Below are 19,494 nucleotides of genomic sequence, written 5' to 3'. Positions count from 1 at the left end.
GGAACTGGAAATTAAAATTGCACAAAATCATTATCCCTAGCAACAATCTATAAACATTTGTAATTATACCCACAGAATTGACTGTATCCCTCATCAAGGAAACTTTTCTTTGTAAAAGATAAAGACCACTACTAGAAATCACAACAAATAAAAATTCATAGTTGTTGTCTTAGGGTTTTAGTGCTGAGAACAGACACCATGAACAACACAAGACTTATAAAGGAATATATTTAATTGAGGCTGGCTTACAGGTTCAAAGGTTCAGTCCATTACCATCAAGGTGGGAGTATGACAGCATCTAGGCAGGCATGGTGAAGGCAGAGCTGAGAATTCTACATCTTCATCTGAAGGCTGCTAGTGGAAGACTGACTCCCAGGCAGCTAGGATGAGGGTTTTATAGCCAACACCAACAGTGACACAACTACTGTAACAGGGCCACACCTTCTAGTAGTGCCAATGCCTGGGCTGAGCATATACAAACTATCACAATTGTGGTGGAACCTAAGGCTCAGAACCATTGTAGAAAAGGAGCGGATACACCAAAAGTTAAGAGAGTGTGCTTGGAGATTATGTTACCTAGGGATGTCAGAAGCTACACCCATACATAAAGTTTTGCCAACATGATTTCTCAAACCTAAAATTAAGAAAGACAACAACAATGGACATGGAAAATGGATGGAACCTGTAAGGATTCAACATTAATCAAACTACACAGGACTAAGTAAGTTTTGGCACATAAGTCCAGGAGGAAGACGCCAAACAGTTATTCAGTTCTAGACAATCAGCCCTGAAGTTGAAACTTCAGGTTTCTATGGAAAGTCAGTTGTGTTGGATGGTGTTTTGTTGCAGCAAATACATGAAGGAATGTTTTCCTGAAATGGAGAAAGGTGAATGGATGTTTTGCTAAAGCAGACACATGAAGGAACATTTTGCTGAAGCAGACACAAGTGAAAGGATGTTCTGTTAAAGTGAGCATGTAAAAGGACCTATGATGTGGGGTTCTTCACACATAACATGCATGCATTGATTTGTCTTACATTGCATTGTTGAGCTCCATTTGCTGTGACTCCATAGAGAGATAAGCACCGAAAACCTTCTCATTATGTTCCTCTGGGTTCTTGCCACGTCTGGGAACTCAGGCTGCGGCTGATTGGCAGAGTAATTTCAGCTGATGCAGACTCACATGCTAAAGAATGACATCTAGCAAGTCAAGACATGTGAAGGGCATGTAATGTTTGGAAGGAGTATAAAGAGGACCCAATGAACAGTGATATAGGCTTGCTTGCATAACTAGTTTTGTAACAGAAAAAAAAAATAATAGGATGAAACAAAACCTATCATATTGAAGTTAGACACAGCCACACAACAGGAGAAAAAGAATCCCAAGAACTGGCACAAGAGTCAGAGACTCACTTATTCTCAGTAAGGAGTCCCATAATAAGCTATTAACTCTAATCTATACACAGAGGGTCTGGTGTAGGCCCATGTAAGACCTGTGATTCTTACTCCAGTCTCAGTGATCTCATTCATGTGAGGCTTGCTAATTTCATTCAGAGAAAAAATCTATGATCAGTATAAGGGGAAAACAGTAAATTGAATGGAAATAATGGTTAAACAGGTAGGATGGAGAAAAGCTTCATGAATTTTATATATATATAAAACACACATATAAATATATCATATATACTATTTACACACACATTTGTATAATAAAATGTATGAAAGAAATAGCCTAAAACACAGAGAGGTTAAATGAACATAAGCCGATAAAAAGTAAATATAATATTTCCAGAATACTAAATTTTGGGAGAAAAAAATGAGCACTGAAAAGACACTACAAGTGAAAAGTTCCATCCCTGTCCTTGTATCACTTGTTGCAAACAAAGTGCAGATAAGTAAAAGTAATTTATGACATTACCTTTGGACTGTATTCAAGTATGTATAAAACACCATTGGCTTTTCACATGCAAATTTGCTTCCATCTGCAACATATCTGTACAAATAGTTTTAAATTTGAAGGATTCTGACTCCAAGAATTTCAATGGATAATGGATACCCAGCCTCAACTATTAAAGACTTTCAACAATTTCTTTCAGCTCCCCCATCTCCATTGTCTACTGGGTTGAACAAACAACCAGATTTCTTTTCCAAATCTTTTCAACCTAGAGTTCTGGTCAGAACATAGTACCTACTAACTTCTTCAATATTTTTAGAAATAACTTCTTCCTATTCATAACTTAAGTTCACAGTTGTATATAACACAATTATTTTTCCTGACAGATTTACCTATACCCACCATTAACACAAAATGTTAATTCTGTTACACCATTTCCAGTACCGTTTATTACAAAAATTTACACTTAATTAGCATCAGGTATTGGTTGTAAACCTTGTGTTTTCCAAGGCTCTCATATTTCTTACCCTTCTGGGTTTCCCCATTGGTCTGTCTTGTTACTAATTTTGTGTGTATTATTTGAGTTTACTAAATCTTCTTCATCTGTATTTAATTTACTCCATAAAATATTGGTTGGACTTTTAATTTTATTTTGATGTTGATTGTTTTTCTTTTGGTGATCCACTTAATCATCTTTATAGATTCTAAATTTTCAAAAGATTTTAATTTCTTTTAGGGTATGTTGAAAGTATTAAACCTGATTGGCTTGTGTTCCTCTTTTAATTATTGTATTATTGTGTTTCTGATTTTAATATTTCTGTTAATTGAGTCTTCTAATTCTCATATTTTGAAACATTGGTTACATTTTCATTGGGAGATATTCTTGGTCTGCTTTTTCATACCCTTCTATGCTTTTGTAGTTGTGATGAAGAAACTTTCCTTCCAGAGAGATGCTAAGTTTTCATTCTGCAGTACAACCGAAATATATATCTTACCACATGTGATAGTCTTCTTTCCAAATATTTAAAGACCACAATATATATGGATGACATGGTAAATGTGATCACATACTCAGAGGTTGCTTAGATTCAGGAGAATTTTTAATCCCACATTTTAGGCAAACACTTCTATGACAAACCCTGTAATGTTTTTATTCCCACTTTCAACTGAGATATAATGCTTTTGAAATTATGGTTTCTTTGAGACCTCTTGGTTTCTTCAGACATCCCCATGAAATTCTGTCTTTTTTGCCTTTACATTTCTAGAAAAATGTTCTCAATGTTAATGCTAATGGCAAATGATTTTTGTTCTGGCTTCCTTTCAGCTAGGAGGATTGCTTGGTAGGAACTCCTTGTGTCTATTCATGGGTGTTACCAACACACGCACAAAAGGAATAACCAGCTTCAGATATTATTAAGTATCTACTATTGGAGGACAAAATCTAATAACTGTTGTATGTTAGCAATCATTATTTCTCCCGACCACCCAAGTTCTTTTACTCACCCAACTACCTTTACTCATGAAAACGGTATGACAGCATCCCCAACCACAATTATATCAGGACCTACTAAGACTCTCCTATCTTTTTCTAAAGTAGAAAAATCTGATATTTGGAGATAAGTGCATTCAACTTCTTTTAATGAGTGATACACATTTGTATGTTTCAAGTAAAGGGTTTTGGATATGCTTTAACACTGTATTTAATGCACGAGAAGAAAGAAATCCCACCAGTCGTTAACATTAAGACAGTACCAAAACATTTTCCTCAAACTCCTAAAAATCTAGCACAAATTTTCTTTATGCTAATCAGATGGTATCATAGTGAAAATGTTAAGTGTCAGAACTATCAGCAGCATCACATATCAAGTACCATTGCTAACACCAATAAATTGTAGAGAGTCTATTAGTGGAAAGCACAACCTTTTATTACCTCATTAATATTTCTATTCTGATCCATTCTCAGCATATGTTTCTATCCACTCTTCATCTTTCTTACAAAAGCATTGATGTAAATATTAGATATATATTCTCTGAGATGATTTGTGTATATATTTTGGCCCTAAAAGGTGTAACAGAAATAGATTAAAATGGTTTGAGGTGCTTCTTTTTTTATTTTGAATATTTCAAAGAGTCAAAACACATCACCATAAATTTTTGGTAGCTAGTAAATATTAATTATGGTAATAAAAAAGCATTGACTTTAGAGTCTGAAACCCTAAATTCAAATACTGACAGTTCAAACACAAAATCAAAAATAATTTTTCTAACTTCTTTGAGCTTAAACTTCTCATCTTAGTTCAGTAACTGTGTACTGAACTAAGTACTGAACTTTGTACAAGGCTTCTACATATTTAATAAGGTAATGAGCTTTAGTCTTTCCTAGTTGTGAAAACTGCAAGCTATAGCAATGGCTGGCCTGGCAAGATAATGCCTGCTCATGCAATAATGGCAGACATGTTGTGGGAGTGACTTACCACTTTATGATTGGATTTAAAACCTTCTCCATCCAATAGATGGAACTTATCTCTTAGAGTATTAGCTGGACCAAAATTCTGTGGCTACCTAGACATAGACACTAGAGGAAACCTAATATTATTATTCTACTAAATGGAAATGGTAATAAACTGACCCCTAAAGTCTTATCTTTATACCCACAGATTAGTACATCTCTCAACACTCATCAGAGAAGCTTCTTTCTATAGTCAAGTACAATTATCATAGAGACTGGTCAATGTGCAGACAAGAAACTGTGAAGTATTCAATTCTGATCAATACTGTCCCCAGGCTTCAGGAATCATCACAGAAGGGGCTTAAGAAAGATTGTCAGAGAAGATTGTAAGAGCAGTGTAAACCTCTTTTGAAAGCAGTTTTTGACAGACATGATGTTGCACATTCAGGACAGGGGAGAGACTCAGGAAGTCCTTTCCTAGCTGACGGTCTATTGTCACTGATGGCTGATAGGAGAGTCATTGACAGTTTTCTTCAGGGATGTGGCCTCTTAGAAGCTAATCGTTTTCCAATAGATAGCCCTACACCCATGCTCAGTAGACAAAGTCAGAGAGTTAAAAAAAAAATGGTAGACAAATTTGTGAGGGAATAGTTGTAAAGCAATTCGGAATATACCAAAGGGGCTCAAAGGTGACTGGATTTGATTCAAAACACATTATATGCATGCGCTGAAATAACCTAAACTTTAGCCATACATATAAGAGCAGCAATTTTTTATAAATACAATCCTTGTAATTTTAAAGGAATATATGAGTTCTATGACCATCTTATTTTCAGAGAACTTCATAGGAAATTTGAAGTTTGATGGTTTCCAAAATCACATAAGAAAAATCTCTATTCTAAGCTCCCCATATCAGGGTTTTCCACTGCTGTCCAGTCAAGGAATAATAATTATCCAAGAATCCAATATCAGATAAAACATTGTCTAGCTTTACTTAAAGATTCTTGAGCCTAGTTTCTGAAATACAAACTTGTAAATATTTGTATGCATATATAATACATGCATACATCCATATATTCATGCATGCATATATACATACATATCCATGAAAGTTACTCCAAAAAATCACTAATGCTTTGGACTTTTACTTTAATTCTGGTCCACTTATTTTAACATGGCTTTGGTTGATGTGCTAAAATATTTAGTAAAGAAGCACAACACTCTGTTCTTTGCCATGAATGTAAACAAAATGCATCAGACCATATCATTTTTAAAAATTATTTGTGGATAAGACAACAACTGACATGAGCGTGTGTGAACCAGTGAATTATTCTGTGCCTGTGGAGCATGACTCCAATTGTTTCAATGGCCTCTTACAAAAAAAGTGTCACATTCTAGCTGAAGTTCAGTTGGTAGTGAACTATTTTACTTTTAAATTATAGATGAAAACACATCTTTCTTTAGAGTTTATACTTAAGACAGGTATGCATGCATGTATATTCATCAATGGGAGATGCACAGTGCTTGCACACATGCATGCATGCTTGTGACAGATACATACAACTGTGCACTTAAGCATGTGTAGACATACAGCCTCCCCTATTTGTTTACAGGGAAATGATTACATAATGATCTTAGGATAACAAACTCATGGTTGTTTAGGTCTCTTCTATATAATGGCAGGGAATTTTAATGCCTTGTGATATAAATTGTCTCTGGGTTTATCCATGTAATCTATAATTGAATCAGAAAATTGTATTTGCGAGAAAACATTATTTTTAAGTTAATGGGGGGAAAAGAAATATAGACACCTTTGAATAAAAAATACAGCAGTTTGTTTACAAATATGCTCTACTCACAGTAAACTGACTCCCAGATGTAGAGCAGTGGTTGTGGGGCCAACTATTTTCACACACATACATTTATGTACACTAACAACTCACTCACAAGAAGACTGTGCCTCATGTGGGATATTTAAATAGCCCCACCTTGCCTTTGAAAATAATCACGTCTTTTGCTGAAGGAAACTGTCAACAATGTAGTGATAGTCAGTAGCATAGTATCTCTGGAACAAGTGCTAGTGTTAAAATCACAAGAGCTATTTGGGGCAGAGAGGGAAACTGGGTAAGGACACACAAGAGAAGATCTTGAGCTCCCCCTAGAGGCTGGTGTGTTCAGATGCTTCCTTAAGATTTTTCCCCCCCCTTGGTTCTGAGGCTCAGAAACGGAAGTATCCTTCAACAGAATAACCCGCTATCAAAACATGGAAAACAACAGCAAAGAATCTTTCTTGATTTATTTTAATTGTCTCTTAATTAACCATCTGGAAAAACAACAAAAGTAGTAGAATTCCAGAAATCCCAGTAACAGTTCCCCACAGAACTTCACAACACCAGTACATTACATGAATCAGAAGCAATTGTATATTGTCTGAGCCTCAGTAAGCAGCTAATGAACTGAAATTTTCTCTTTTCTAATAGCACAACATGCTATGTCCCTGAAACAGTTTAAGTCTAGGGGACAGTTGATAATGTCCGATGGCTTTCCCATTACTCCATAAAACAAATTTTGAATAATCAACTATTCAGTCGTTTGTCTACACAGAGTAAAAAAAATTCTGTCAAACTTATTTTAAAATTCTGTTTTAAAAAAGGGGCCACATAATTCTTCATGTATGTAAGAAGTCCACCTTCCTTTCCTTTCCCCTACTTTTTAGATTTTTAATGTGAGAACTTATTTCTGGTTGATCCTTTTCAGAATCATCTTCTATCTGGTGTGCCTTAGTAACTAAGGGTGTCCTTTAGCACCTGTAAATGCAGATTATCCACCCTTACATAACTGACTTGTCTCTTTATAAATTGATTGGAACTGTAGAGAATTTTAGAATGCCAAAATACCAGCATTGTTTAGACACTGCAAGGAGGATCCTAAAATAAAACATGTTGGCTGAAGCAGCTCAGACTCTTCAAAGCAAATTCCATCATTCTGTGAGACTATCAAAAGAATAAAGCATAAAATTGCTAGTTCTGAATTCATTGCACCCTTCTACAGAACAGAATGTTATCTGGGGAAACAGGGTGGGCAGGAGAAACAGAAAAGAACACTAGTAAGTTTTTGTGTGTTCAGTTTTGTGTAGCTCCATTCACTCTGTCTAGAGTCCACCTACTGCCAAGTGACAGGCACTTGTGTAAATAACACATTAACAAGCTCTCTAGTTATTTATTACTAGGTTTTACAAACACACCCCTTAAACACCTTTTAGCAAAATCTTATAATTTTTTTTCTTTCCGCGTTCTGTAGGTTGACTGACACAGTTAGCAACTCGTACTTGTTTGTATAAGGAAACTTCAGACCAAAGATGACTGGAGTAAAGGAAGGATATATCCTGCTTACAGAGCAAGGGATGATATGATGCTGGATCTTTTCTGGAGGCTCAAAGCATTTTTGACCCTGGGACCCACATACGGCTATTGTATGATGCTTAGATTTCTCACCACATACGAGTTGAACTGTAGGAGGGAAATGGTTCCAAATCAAGCATTGTAAGAGACTTTAGGAAGAAGTCATACAGCCCTTTATGAATCACCTAGGAAATAAAATGACATCACTCTCTCCAATTACAATCAACCAACAAAATCATGTAAATGCCCAAGGTCTAAGAGGAATGTACCAGAGGCAATGTATTCTTGTTTTTGTGATAAGGAATATCATACCCACACAACTAATGACAGCACAATCTTCCACAAACTACTACAAAAGAACAATGTAGCCCTGTGATTTTTATAGCATAGAAAACATTTTTTTCTATTGCTACAAACTGACACATGTTCTTCATGAATAACAAATCAACAAAACTTTACAATGATGGTATCTCAATTCCCAGGCAATCTCTCAACTTCCCTTATTCCCATTAACATGCAACCCCTATGTTTAATGTTGCATTTTCAAAATATTTCCAGCTATTCCCCCAAAATACTACTTTTGATTCCTTGCCTTCTTATCACCTTAATTTTAAACTGAGTGGACTATGTCCAAGGATACAGCCCACTTTCTTACACTGCACTTATAATAGGCAACGCTCCAAGCAATTTCATGGTCTTGAATTCTTAAAACTCAAGCTCAAGCTAGCTTCTTTTTATTTGTGCAACACAGCAGGATCCAATGCTTCCTTCAGCCCTCACCCATTGGTATTGAATATTGAATAAATGAAGAAATAAATAAGTTTCCAAACCCTCTGAAAAATGGCATGCCCTTAGAACATGTGCCTCTCTTAAATTTTGTCATAACTCAGAATTAAATTAACTCAGATATAAAATAAACTTTGTTACTAAATAAAATTTCTTTATTTTTTATTTCTGATTGTATTCCATAACTTGATTATCTCTAAGTTTGCCTGATTAGATGAAATCTTCATGAGTTTTGCTCCCCCATCAGTGTCTTCTCCCTGAAGAGAGTGCATTATCAAATTAAGCCTGCTGAGAACCCAAAAAAAAAATCAATTTTCATTGTTTGAAATATATCATCTTATACCAAGATATCCAAAGGGGCCTTGCCAAAGCAGTGGTCCTTAAAGGAAAAGGCAGGAAAGAAGTGCTTGGATGGATTTTCCTAAAATCTGTATCTTTCATTCCCAGTAGAACTATGCTTGAGCCAACATGAATCTTGCATTTAAGAACATAAACAAATAGGTCTAGGCTCAAGAAGTAAATAGCTATTTTTGTTATTACCAAATCTCAGCAAGTAATGTCTAAAATTTTTATGGTACTGATGCTGGGTCTACTTGAGCCTCCACCTAAATCTGCTGTTCTCAACTTGCAGGTCTCGATCTCTTTGGTGGGGGCAAGGGGAGGTAGGCATCACATATCAGATATTTACATTATGATTCTTAACAGGAGCAAAATTGCAGTTGTGAAGTAGCAATGAAATAATTTTATGGTTGTTGGTTGTGTATTTGTATGGTTGTATGGTTGAGAGCCACTGACTTAACTGAAAGTAAAAATAGAGAAAAGACCTTGAGAGGCTAGGAGAAGGAACAAGGTGTGAATTGCTGGCACACAGCTCATTGCTTATGTAAATGCAACCAGGAAGATGCAACATGTAATAGTGTTTTCCTTTTTGTAAAAATACAAAGGATATAAATCCTGTAAAAAAAAAAAAAAAAAAAACATTTCAGATTAATCATGTGATACCCAAGGAGCAGGTATACAAAGAAACAAGATCTTTCCCCTGTGGTTGCCTTTACTACTCAAAGGAAATCTTTTGAAATATCAATCACCACAGAAAGATACTTTTATTTTTAACGCACACTTTAAATTTTAGTTATGTGTACTTGTTTGCATTTGTATGCTGGTTGTGTGCATGTGAGTGTAAATGTCCCTGGAACCCAGGAGATATTAATATCCACTGGAGTTAGAGTTTCAGGTGATGTGTGAGTTAGGAGGCAAACTCAGTCCTCTGCAAGAGCAGCAAACAGTCTTCACTGCTGAGCCATCCCTCCTGCCACCCTTGCTGCACACTGTCCAAGTGTTCCTTTCCATCAACTTGTACATAACTTTCCTAATTCATGAAGTGGTATGTGCAATGTGTGTGTATTGGGATGAGTGTGTACACACTCATTTCACAATGTGTTTGTGGAAGTCTGATGACAAATGGTTCAGTTGATATTGTCTTTCTACTTTTATGTTGAGTAAGGGTCTCTTTTGTTTTACCACTGCATTGAGTATTGCAAGTTACCAGTCTGCAGATTTCCATTCAGTCCTCCTGCCCTCATACCCTTTCTCTACACATGCGTGTTGGAATTATAGGTGTGTGCCATGCATCTGATTTTTACCTGAGTATTAGGAACAATTCTGGTGGGCAGGCTTGCATGGACACTGTTTTTGCCTGCTATACCGACTTCCTCCTTTTGCCTTCATTTAACCTAAAGCCCGCAGTTAGGACAACTTTTGTCCAGACAAATAATTTTATTACTCATTATTATAGAACTTTCTCAGAACAATGAACTTTTGGTTAGTTTATCAGTAGGAAGTAGCAGTTACTATTTATTTATATAAGTTCTCATGATGTAGAAGAGGCTGTCATCAAACTGACAATCCTCTACATCAGGGTTCTACACACTGAGATCATAGGTACGAACCACTATACATGCAGCCAACAGGCATCTCAGTACTTCAGACGTTGTCTTGTTTATTCATTTTTTCCCTTGAGAAAGAGTTTCTCTGTATAGCCCTGGTTGTTCTGGAACTCACTCTGTAGACCAGGCTGGCCTCGAACTCAGAAATCTGCCTGCCTCTGCCTCGGAAGTGCTGGGATTAAAGGTACCACCACTGCCTGGCTTTGTTTATTCTTTTTAAGATTGTAATATGATCACATTATTCTACTGCCCACTTCCTGTTCCTCTCTCCAAAGCTCCTATACTCTTTCTTCAAATACATAGCCTCTTTTTATTATCAATTGGCATTACATATGTATTGTTTATGTATATGCATATATATTTCTAAATCTAACCTATCAGTCTGTATAACATTACTTGTAAGTATTATTTCAGGGCTGATGCTCACTTTGTATTACAAATTAATTGGTGAACTTTTCCATGAAGAAACTTTTCTTCATCTCCCTCTCCCAACCTTCCTTATGTGGTATTTTGTGTACAGTCAGGGCCCCTTGGGATTTCCCACATCCACTTTGGCATGTCCATTGCATTTGCTCTCAGTAAGCTCATATGTAGGTAGACACCTTGGTAAGATTCTATGGGGTGACTTTATGACATTATTATGAGACACATTGTTACAGCAAACTCCCTGATCCTCTGGGTTTTCACTATTTCAACTCATTTTCTGCATTATTCCCTGAGACTTAGATGCAGGAGTTATTTGTATTCATTGGGATGGGGTTCCCAAGCTCTTCATTTTGTTAGGTTGTGGTTTTCTGTAATGGCCTCCATCTGTTACAAAGAGACATTTCCTTGTTAGAGGCTGTGATGATTGCAGTGATCTGTGGGTATAAGGATAAATGTAGTTACAGAGTATGCTGGCTTAATAAAGTGGTGGTTTTAGGTTCTCCTTTAAAATCTGCAAATTCAGGAGCCCAGGATAGTTGGCAAGACTTGGTATTCTAACCTCAATATTTCTTTCTATTCCCAACAGCTCTCAATTATAGTATTGCAGTTGTTCATCAATTCTAAATAAGTTCCTTCAAGATACCAATTAATTTCAAACAAATGCCTTATTTTTTGTAAAAGTAAGTTCACTGTTCTCCTTGGAGAACTATATAACTCTAAGTATCCACCATCCCTCTCAATAAGCAGGTAGTTCAGTGCTTTATTGAGATGTTTTGTTGATTTTTAGAAGCTGCCATTCTACAATTAGCCATGCTCAGAAGATTTTTAAGATATGAGTTCAAAATCATTGACAAGAAAAGCAAAAATAGACAACCATACATCAAACTGAAAACATTCTACTCACCAAGGGAAAGAATCAATGTGATAAAAGACATACATAATGAGAAAAATAGTTCAATCTATTCATCTGACAAGACATTCATATTGAAAATATATACCTAACACACACAGGTCAGCAGCAAGGAAAAACAATCACTTGATTCACTAGTCATCTTGAACAGACATTTCTCAAAAGAAGATATACAAATATCCACATAGTATGTTACAAAATGCTTAAGTAACACCACATCAAATTAGCAGTCATTAAGAAAATGGAAGCTAAAATTACAATGATGTATCACATCATACCTGGTAGATTGTTGTTATTAACCTGTTGAAAGATAATCAGTGTCAGAGAGGACTTAAGGATATAAGCCACCTTGGAAAACATTATGGATAGTCTTCAAAGAACTTACAGAATATCAATACCTCATGAAACAGCATTCCTTCTGCTCAGTAAATAGAATACACAAAATAAGTAGAACCAAAACATCTGAAAGAACGTGAGGCTTCCACGTTCGTGGCAGCATTATTCAAAAGAGTCAAGGTATGAAATCAAACAGAGTTTTCAACAGATGTGTTAATAAATTAAATGTAGTCCATGAACACAAAGGAATTGTTTCAGTATTACAAGTTTAAAAGTTATAATTTGCAGCAGTGGACCTAGTCTGTTCCATAAACTAAATAAACCATGAATAGACATCCCCCACATGGCTTTCGTTTTATGTGGAATTTTAAAATTATGAAATGTGGTAGTTTCCAGGGCTGGGAGTGGGAGTGGGACTGTTGAAAGAATTGTAAAATGGAGGTTTCAGCACCAAATGTACAAAAAAGAGACACAGTTGCTCCAAGGTATGATTGAGGAGACAGGTTTTATTGTAGGTGTGAGGCAGAGTACAGCCGGATGCATGTGGAATTGCCTACAGTAGAGAAAGAAAGACTAACCATGGCTAATAGAAAGAAGTGGGACATGAGAAGGAAAATGGGGCAGAACATGAAAAGATCTAAGAAAGGGAACCAAGAGCCAAGATCGTGCATGGTCAAAGCATGTTTTATGGGAATGGGAAGTTGGAAGAAGAGTGCTCATGAACTAAAAAAGTTTAGGGTGGGGGCTGGGTGAGAAGAGCAAACTTTACTCAATAAGCCTGGAATCCAGAATGGGCTTTGGTATGCTGATAAGGACCCCAGATAACAGTTATCCTTTTAAATCTTACTGAAATCTTGGTCAAGATACAAATTTTCATTAGGTAGGAGAAATAAATTTGAGAGATCTGTTGTAAAGTGTGGTGAAGATTGATGATAACAAGATAAAGAATGCTTGGGGAATGCTAAGATTGAAGAGTTCAGGTGCTCTCTGTACACATACAAAATTCTGTGTTAGGTTAAGTGTTTACAAACTATGCTCAGCCATTCCAGAACCTTGTATTAACATATCAAAATCTGCACCAATGTGCTAAGGCTTTATTCTATGCTAAGATGGAGAAGGATGTATCTAACACAGTGGAGACATGAAACCCCTCATCAGCTGTCCACCCTCCCCTCAGAGCTCCCGCCTCTTCTCTCCCTTCCTTGGCCTCCCATTTAACAGAAATTGCTTCTCAAGCAAACTAGCTCTTGGCAGAAGTAAGTTCACAATTAGCCTTGAACTTTACCATAGTGGAATGTAATTTAGGATTGCAATCTCTGTCACCCCAGCAAAGTTAAGAAGCAGAGGGTCTCACCTTATCACAGAATTTACTGCCAGATTCACAAACACAGCCGATTTACACATTACTCTAATTCAATGGTCCTACACAACTAAGCTTTAACTGTATCTGAAGCATATGTATACTGAAAACTCGAGTATTATGCTACTGTAGGATCTCATAGAAAGAAATTTAGGAGGCTATAGACAAATATTCAATCACCTGGAAAATTAGGATAAGGAATATGTGCAATCAACAAAGAGGAAGAGAGACAATGTTGGAGAAGGAGAAATATATGTTTAGTAATGAAAAGGTTAATAACTTTGTTTCCGAGCTACTTTGCATATGCATTTAAAGCAGAAAAGTAAACAGGACCTAAGACACTGAATGTGTTTTGAGAGTTTCTACTTCTTGCCACCCATGCCACACTAAAAAGTTTTGCTATGTCCCTAAATCCTTGTATCATTTAAATACAAAAGTGATTAGTATTTGGAGTAGTTTGAAAGAGGATAAAAGATATTTTGCGGAAGATGAGAAGATAGCTCAGTGCTTGCTAAACAAGCAGGAGGACCTGAATACAGATCCTCAGAACCCAACAATACTCCTGTGGTAGCAGATGGCTGTAAGCCTAGCACAGGGGTGGGGGGTGGGGGAAGGAAATGGGGAAGATCTTGGTATATCACTGGACCACCATTCCAGTCACTTTTGGTGGTGGTCTGTATTATAATTGGTCCTGTAAACTCATATATTTGAATATTTGCATTACTATGGAGGTTTAGGAAGGATCAGGAAGGGTAAACCTGTTGGAGCAGATATATGGCTATGCCAAATTTCCCTTTTTCTGATTCCTGCCTGTCTATCAGGGCATAAGCTCTTAACAACTATTCCAACACCATGCCTGCCTGCTTCCATAATGATCATGGGTTAATACTCTGAAACTGTGATCAAGATCCCAATAAAATGCTTCTGAAAAACTAGGCTTCCTTGGACACAGCATTTCATCACAGTTGACTTCTGACTTGTACACAGTTATGCACTTCTCTGCATGCACGTGCACACACACACACACATGCACATACACACATTTGTGTACATTAGACATACACATTAAAGCTTTGGGTACAGATGGTGACTCTTAGTGTGTGACATAAATTCTTTCCTTGGCCCTGAGAGTCTCACCTGCTTTCTAACCACGCTTAAAATGTAGCGTTTGTAGGGATGTATTTTTGGTTTTGGTTTTTTTGTTTTGTTTTATCTTTTTTTTTATGACTGCCTTTTTTGCTTGTAGACATTCTGGATCTATAACTATATTTAGAAATTGGCCACAGAAAAACTTTTCATCAGTTTCATGTAAATATATAATCACCGTGTTGGAATTGCGGTGACTAAGGAGAGATTAACAACCATTTGGTGCTGTGGCAGCTTGGTTTTCTGCTATTGTTGCTGCTGCTATCATTCAGAGAAAGCAAATACTCCTTGCTGATCATCACTGTTCTGAGGTATGTGCATCAAATAATAGGCAGTTTTCAGCTTCTTTGACAGGTGCAATTACGTGCACCCAGACACCCACACGAATAAGCCTGATGAAGGCAGACATCTGTTTTCCTACACACGCTTTTCCCATCCTACTAGAGCTTTGTGATAGTCTGTTCTCTAACAGAGACTGAAAAATGGTGAATTCTTGAAAATTAGAAAACTAAAATCAACCTACTAATATCAATCTTCAAATAGCCCAAGCACATTATTGAGAGGAAAGGCAAAAAGACCAAGGATGGCCAGAGGGAGGTGAACAGCGAGAAATCATGCCTGACCAATGGGAGTGCTAACTTTGCTTCTTAACACAAAATCTCTCCTAACAGTCCAGGCTCCCTTTCTGCACACATTCATATTTCATTACATCTAGTGTATAAACAGACTTCAAGCTCTACATGCAAGCTAAACAGGATCTTTCCTCCTTTCCCACCAATAAGAAAGTAGAGAATTTAAACCAATGGTTCCAAGAGATGGCCACCAGTTGAATACTGAAGGAACTGACAAAGAAAAAAGATAACCTGATCATGGAGCACTAATGATGTTAGAAAATACTGGACTATTTAAGAAGTAAAGCCCGGCAAATAGTCCCTTTGGTCCCTAGGGTCAGTTTTTGATGGGGATAGTAAGATCTGTCCACTTTCCTTGCTGCCTTTTGCTTTTGGGCCAAGAAGTTAGTAATTGTGTTACAGCAGGTACTTGTACTGTGTGCAGTCTTACTACAGAAATACAGCAATAGCAAGCTAGACTGGAAGTCCCACACCTGGGAACCAAAAGGAAAGCATTTTCCTTATTTATCTTGGGTGTTTGACTATAGGGATAGAAAACCCAGTGGCACAGAGACAATCATATTTAAATGTAAGGTGAGTTTTCTGTGCAATTCTTCGTTACACTTGCACTGTGCACATGATTCTAACATTGTCATTTATTAAATACATTTGTATTGTTTTAGGTGCTGGTGAACAAACTTGATCTGTTTACACCACTTTCACAAATTGCAATTTTTATTGGCTACCATTATGATAGAGTTCAATACATATGTAATTTAAAGGCTGTGGAGATGGCTCATTAGGTAAAGTACTTGCCACCGAATCACGAGGCATAAATTTGTATTCTCAGAACTCACTTGAAAATCTCATGCTATAGATGAAGAAAGAAGAATCTCAGTACCTTGAAGACAGGAAAGTCTAATCAATGAGTGAGCTTTAGTTTCAATGAGATACTCTGTTTCAAAGCATAGGGGCCAGACATGACTCAGCTATAAGGCACTTGCTTTCAAACCCAGCTTACTTGTCTTTAATTCTTAGTGCTTACAGGTAAAAAGAGAGAAGCAACTCCTGCAAGTGGTTCTGTGGCATTCACACATGTACTATGACATGTGCATGCACACATGCATACACACAATAAATAAATAAATGTAATAAAAATTAAATATGCATGCAAATTAAACATTTAAAAGTAAGTTGTAAACCGGTAGAGAAGTAGCCAATGGTAACCTCTGTCCTCTTCAAATATATGCGTAGGTACATACATGTGCATACATATATACATCACATACAAAAATAATAATTTCAATTGTCCTCTAGCATCAATATTATTTATATTTTTTCATATTTTCTAAATGACTATTTCTAAAAAGACAAAAATGATAAAACTCAAACCAGATTTTAAAAAAGAGTTTCAAGAGCAGTGGGCTCCTTCTGTTGTCTAATTGCTCTAGCTAGGACTTTCAGAACTATATTGAAAAGATATGCAGAGAGGGGTCAGCCTTGTCTAGTCCCTGATTTTAGTGGGATTGCTTCAAGTTTCTCTCCATTTAGTTTGATGTTGGCTACTGGTTTGCTGTATATTGCTTTTACTATGTTTAGATAGATAGATAGATAAAAAAGATAGATAGATAAAAAAAAAGAGCAGTGGGCTCACAGCACAAACAAATTCAGACCTTCCTGAATGCATCCGGGAAATTGGGCAAGTGATGTGTCATTCTTCCTGGTTTTGTTGTTGTTTTTGTTGTTGTTTCGTTTTGTTTTGTTTTTGTGAAATGTTAAGTATTTTCAATTATTCTTATGCTCTGGTTGAAATATAAGAAATTTCATGAATCTATGGTTACAGTGCCAAAAAATAATGCTAATGAGTAATGAGTGATACCAATCAAGACTAAAATTTAAAATGTCAACTGTATAATGGAAGAAGTGACCTAATCCTATACCACAGTCTCTACTTACTACTAGGTGTCCATTGTTGGCTGCTAAGAGCAAGTTGGTCTTTCATGATGAAATCATATAATCAGAAAAGCAGAGGAGGGTGTCATATTCTAAATAGTGGGCTCAGCATTAAAAGGGATCTGAGACTCAAATTTTCATCATAACAGGCAGAGCATCTTCTTCAAGAATTGCAGAGTGTGGGCATGTAGCTCCATATTAGATCATTTGCATAGCATGCACAAGTCTCTCAGATGCATTCCTTATGTTAAGGAAGAAACTGTTGAAGATAAGTTTGGGAAAGTGGCCTGATCATAGCTTGCAAAGATCATTAGTGTTCCCTTCAACTGTGATGACTTGTGAAAATTTATACTAGTGAATTTGTGTTTAGATAATTCTAGCAGGCAAAACATCAACTACACTAGCAGTAAAGGATAGGCAGGGTATCGGTGAAACTATTCTGGCTTAATGCAAAAACAGGCACTTTAAAAAGCAAAGCATTAAGAATAGAGATTGTAGACATGAGCATAGAAGAAAGGGATAATTTGGAAGTAACCAAAATGTGCTAATTCCACTTGCACACTGGTACAATGAGAGAAAAAGGCCCAATTGACTCTTATGCACTGCAGTCGAGTATGAGAATATGGACATGCTACAAAGAGAAGTGAGGATTTCAGAATACTGAGCCAAAGGAAGTATTGGTTCACTTTAGGCTCAGTTTGAGTGTGAAGCTATAGCACTAATACCCAGTAAGACAGTAAGTTGATTCTTAGGCAAGAAGCAACAGTCATGTACTGTATATAAGAATCATCAGGTAGATGGCAAAGCCTTTTATGGTGATGATACCCATTGTCCCCTTGTTTGTAACATATTTCTTGAATTATTTCTAAGGTAAAATAAGTAACTGCCTGGTGACAAAAACAAACAGATGACTGGAATCTTGAAGAACAGATTTCAGATTTTTAAGCAGAAAAACTGAACATTGGTTCCTAGTGAAATCTGGTGAAATCTAAGAGGTAGGGCCCAGCCTGGCAGCCTGAGGGCCTGGACGGAGTACATCAAAAGCCAGAAAGACTCTGAGAAGAGTGTGTAGTGGGAGAAAGCCTACGGAGTAGAGAATTCTAAAGGAGAAATAGTGGAAAATAAATTACAACTCTGCTCAGATCAAAAAGAAAGAGAATAGAAAATAGATCACAGCCTTTGGTCTAAAGGGGCCTTTTGTGACCAAGAAAAGAGCGAGTGGTTTTAATGAGAGAGAGATTGGGAGCTACATTGCAGAGGAATTAGGCTCAGTGAATTCTGAGAACTCAGAAAGCCAGCAAGGAGTCTCTTTGGCTCAGATGTCTCAGAGTGAAAGGGAGATGACAAAGATTGTAGTTTCAAATATTTTATGAGTAAGAGAAAAAATATTTACAGTCAGTGAGGACTTTTGTATGGTAAAAGAAAGAAAACAAAATAGCTCTTTTAAAGAATGTTTCACTCTTAAATTTAACACTATTGATTATCTACTTTATTGTGGTCTTTGCAATTTCAGTTCTATCATTAGAAATAAAGAACAAAAATCAGCTTTAAGAACATATTGATACAAGTACTGTCATATTGCTAACATTTCTATATTAATATGCTAAGTGAGAATTAGTGGTAACTCCACAAAGTAGGTCATATTCAAGAGGGTGGCTTGTTCATGAAAAAAAAAAAGGCAAAGGAAAAATGAACATTTTTACTTACACATATTTTACTTAATAAGATATGGATAGTTTCAACTGTTTCCTGTTAATGCTGTAGGACTTAATCTCCTGCCTTATGAACCGCAGCTGGGTTATAGATCAGAAAGTGTCATTTGAGGTCTTGATTCATGTGGAATGACTTAGGAAAGAAGAGACACATCTTTTATGAATGTGGGTACTCTTGCATTTGCTGTATAGAAGTTCAGACTTGAGGCAGGCTGGGAGGACGCAGCATGCTCTGATGGGTCCAGCCCCACAGAGCTTAGGTTCCAGTCCTGAGGTCTCTGGCAGGAGCCTTCAGGTCTCTGCTTTGGGATCCAGAACAGCCTGGGCTACAAAACCACATCTCCAAGCCCTGCAAGAGACCAGCTGTGCACCCAGGAGGCCGTCTGGGAGGAGTCTGTGTGCTCTGGTGAGTCCGGCCCTGCAGAGCAGAGGATCCAGTCCTGAGGCCTCTGGCTGGAGACTTCAGGTCTCTGCCTCTGGTTCTGGAACAGCCTGGGCGACAACACGATGTCTCCAGGCAGTGCAGGAGATCAGCTGTGCAACGGAAGCCAGCTGGGAAGAGGC

Source organism: Apodemus sylvaticus, chromosome 8 (assembly GCF_947179515.1).
Source record: "Apodemus sylvaticus chromosome 8, mApoSyl1.1, whole genome shotgun sequence".
Taxonomy (NCBI): Eukaryota; Metazoa; Chordata; class Mammalia; order Rodentia; family Muridae; genus Apodemus; species Apodemus sylvaticus.
Note: the sequence above shows the minus strand (reverse complement) of the source record.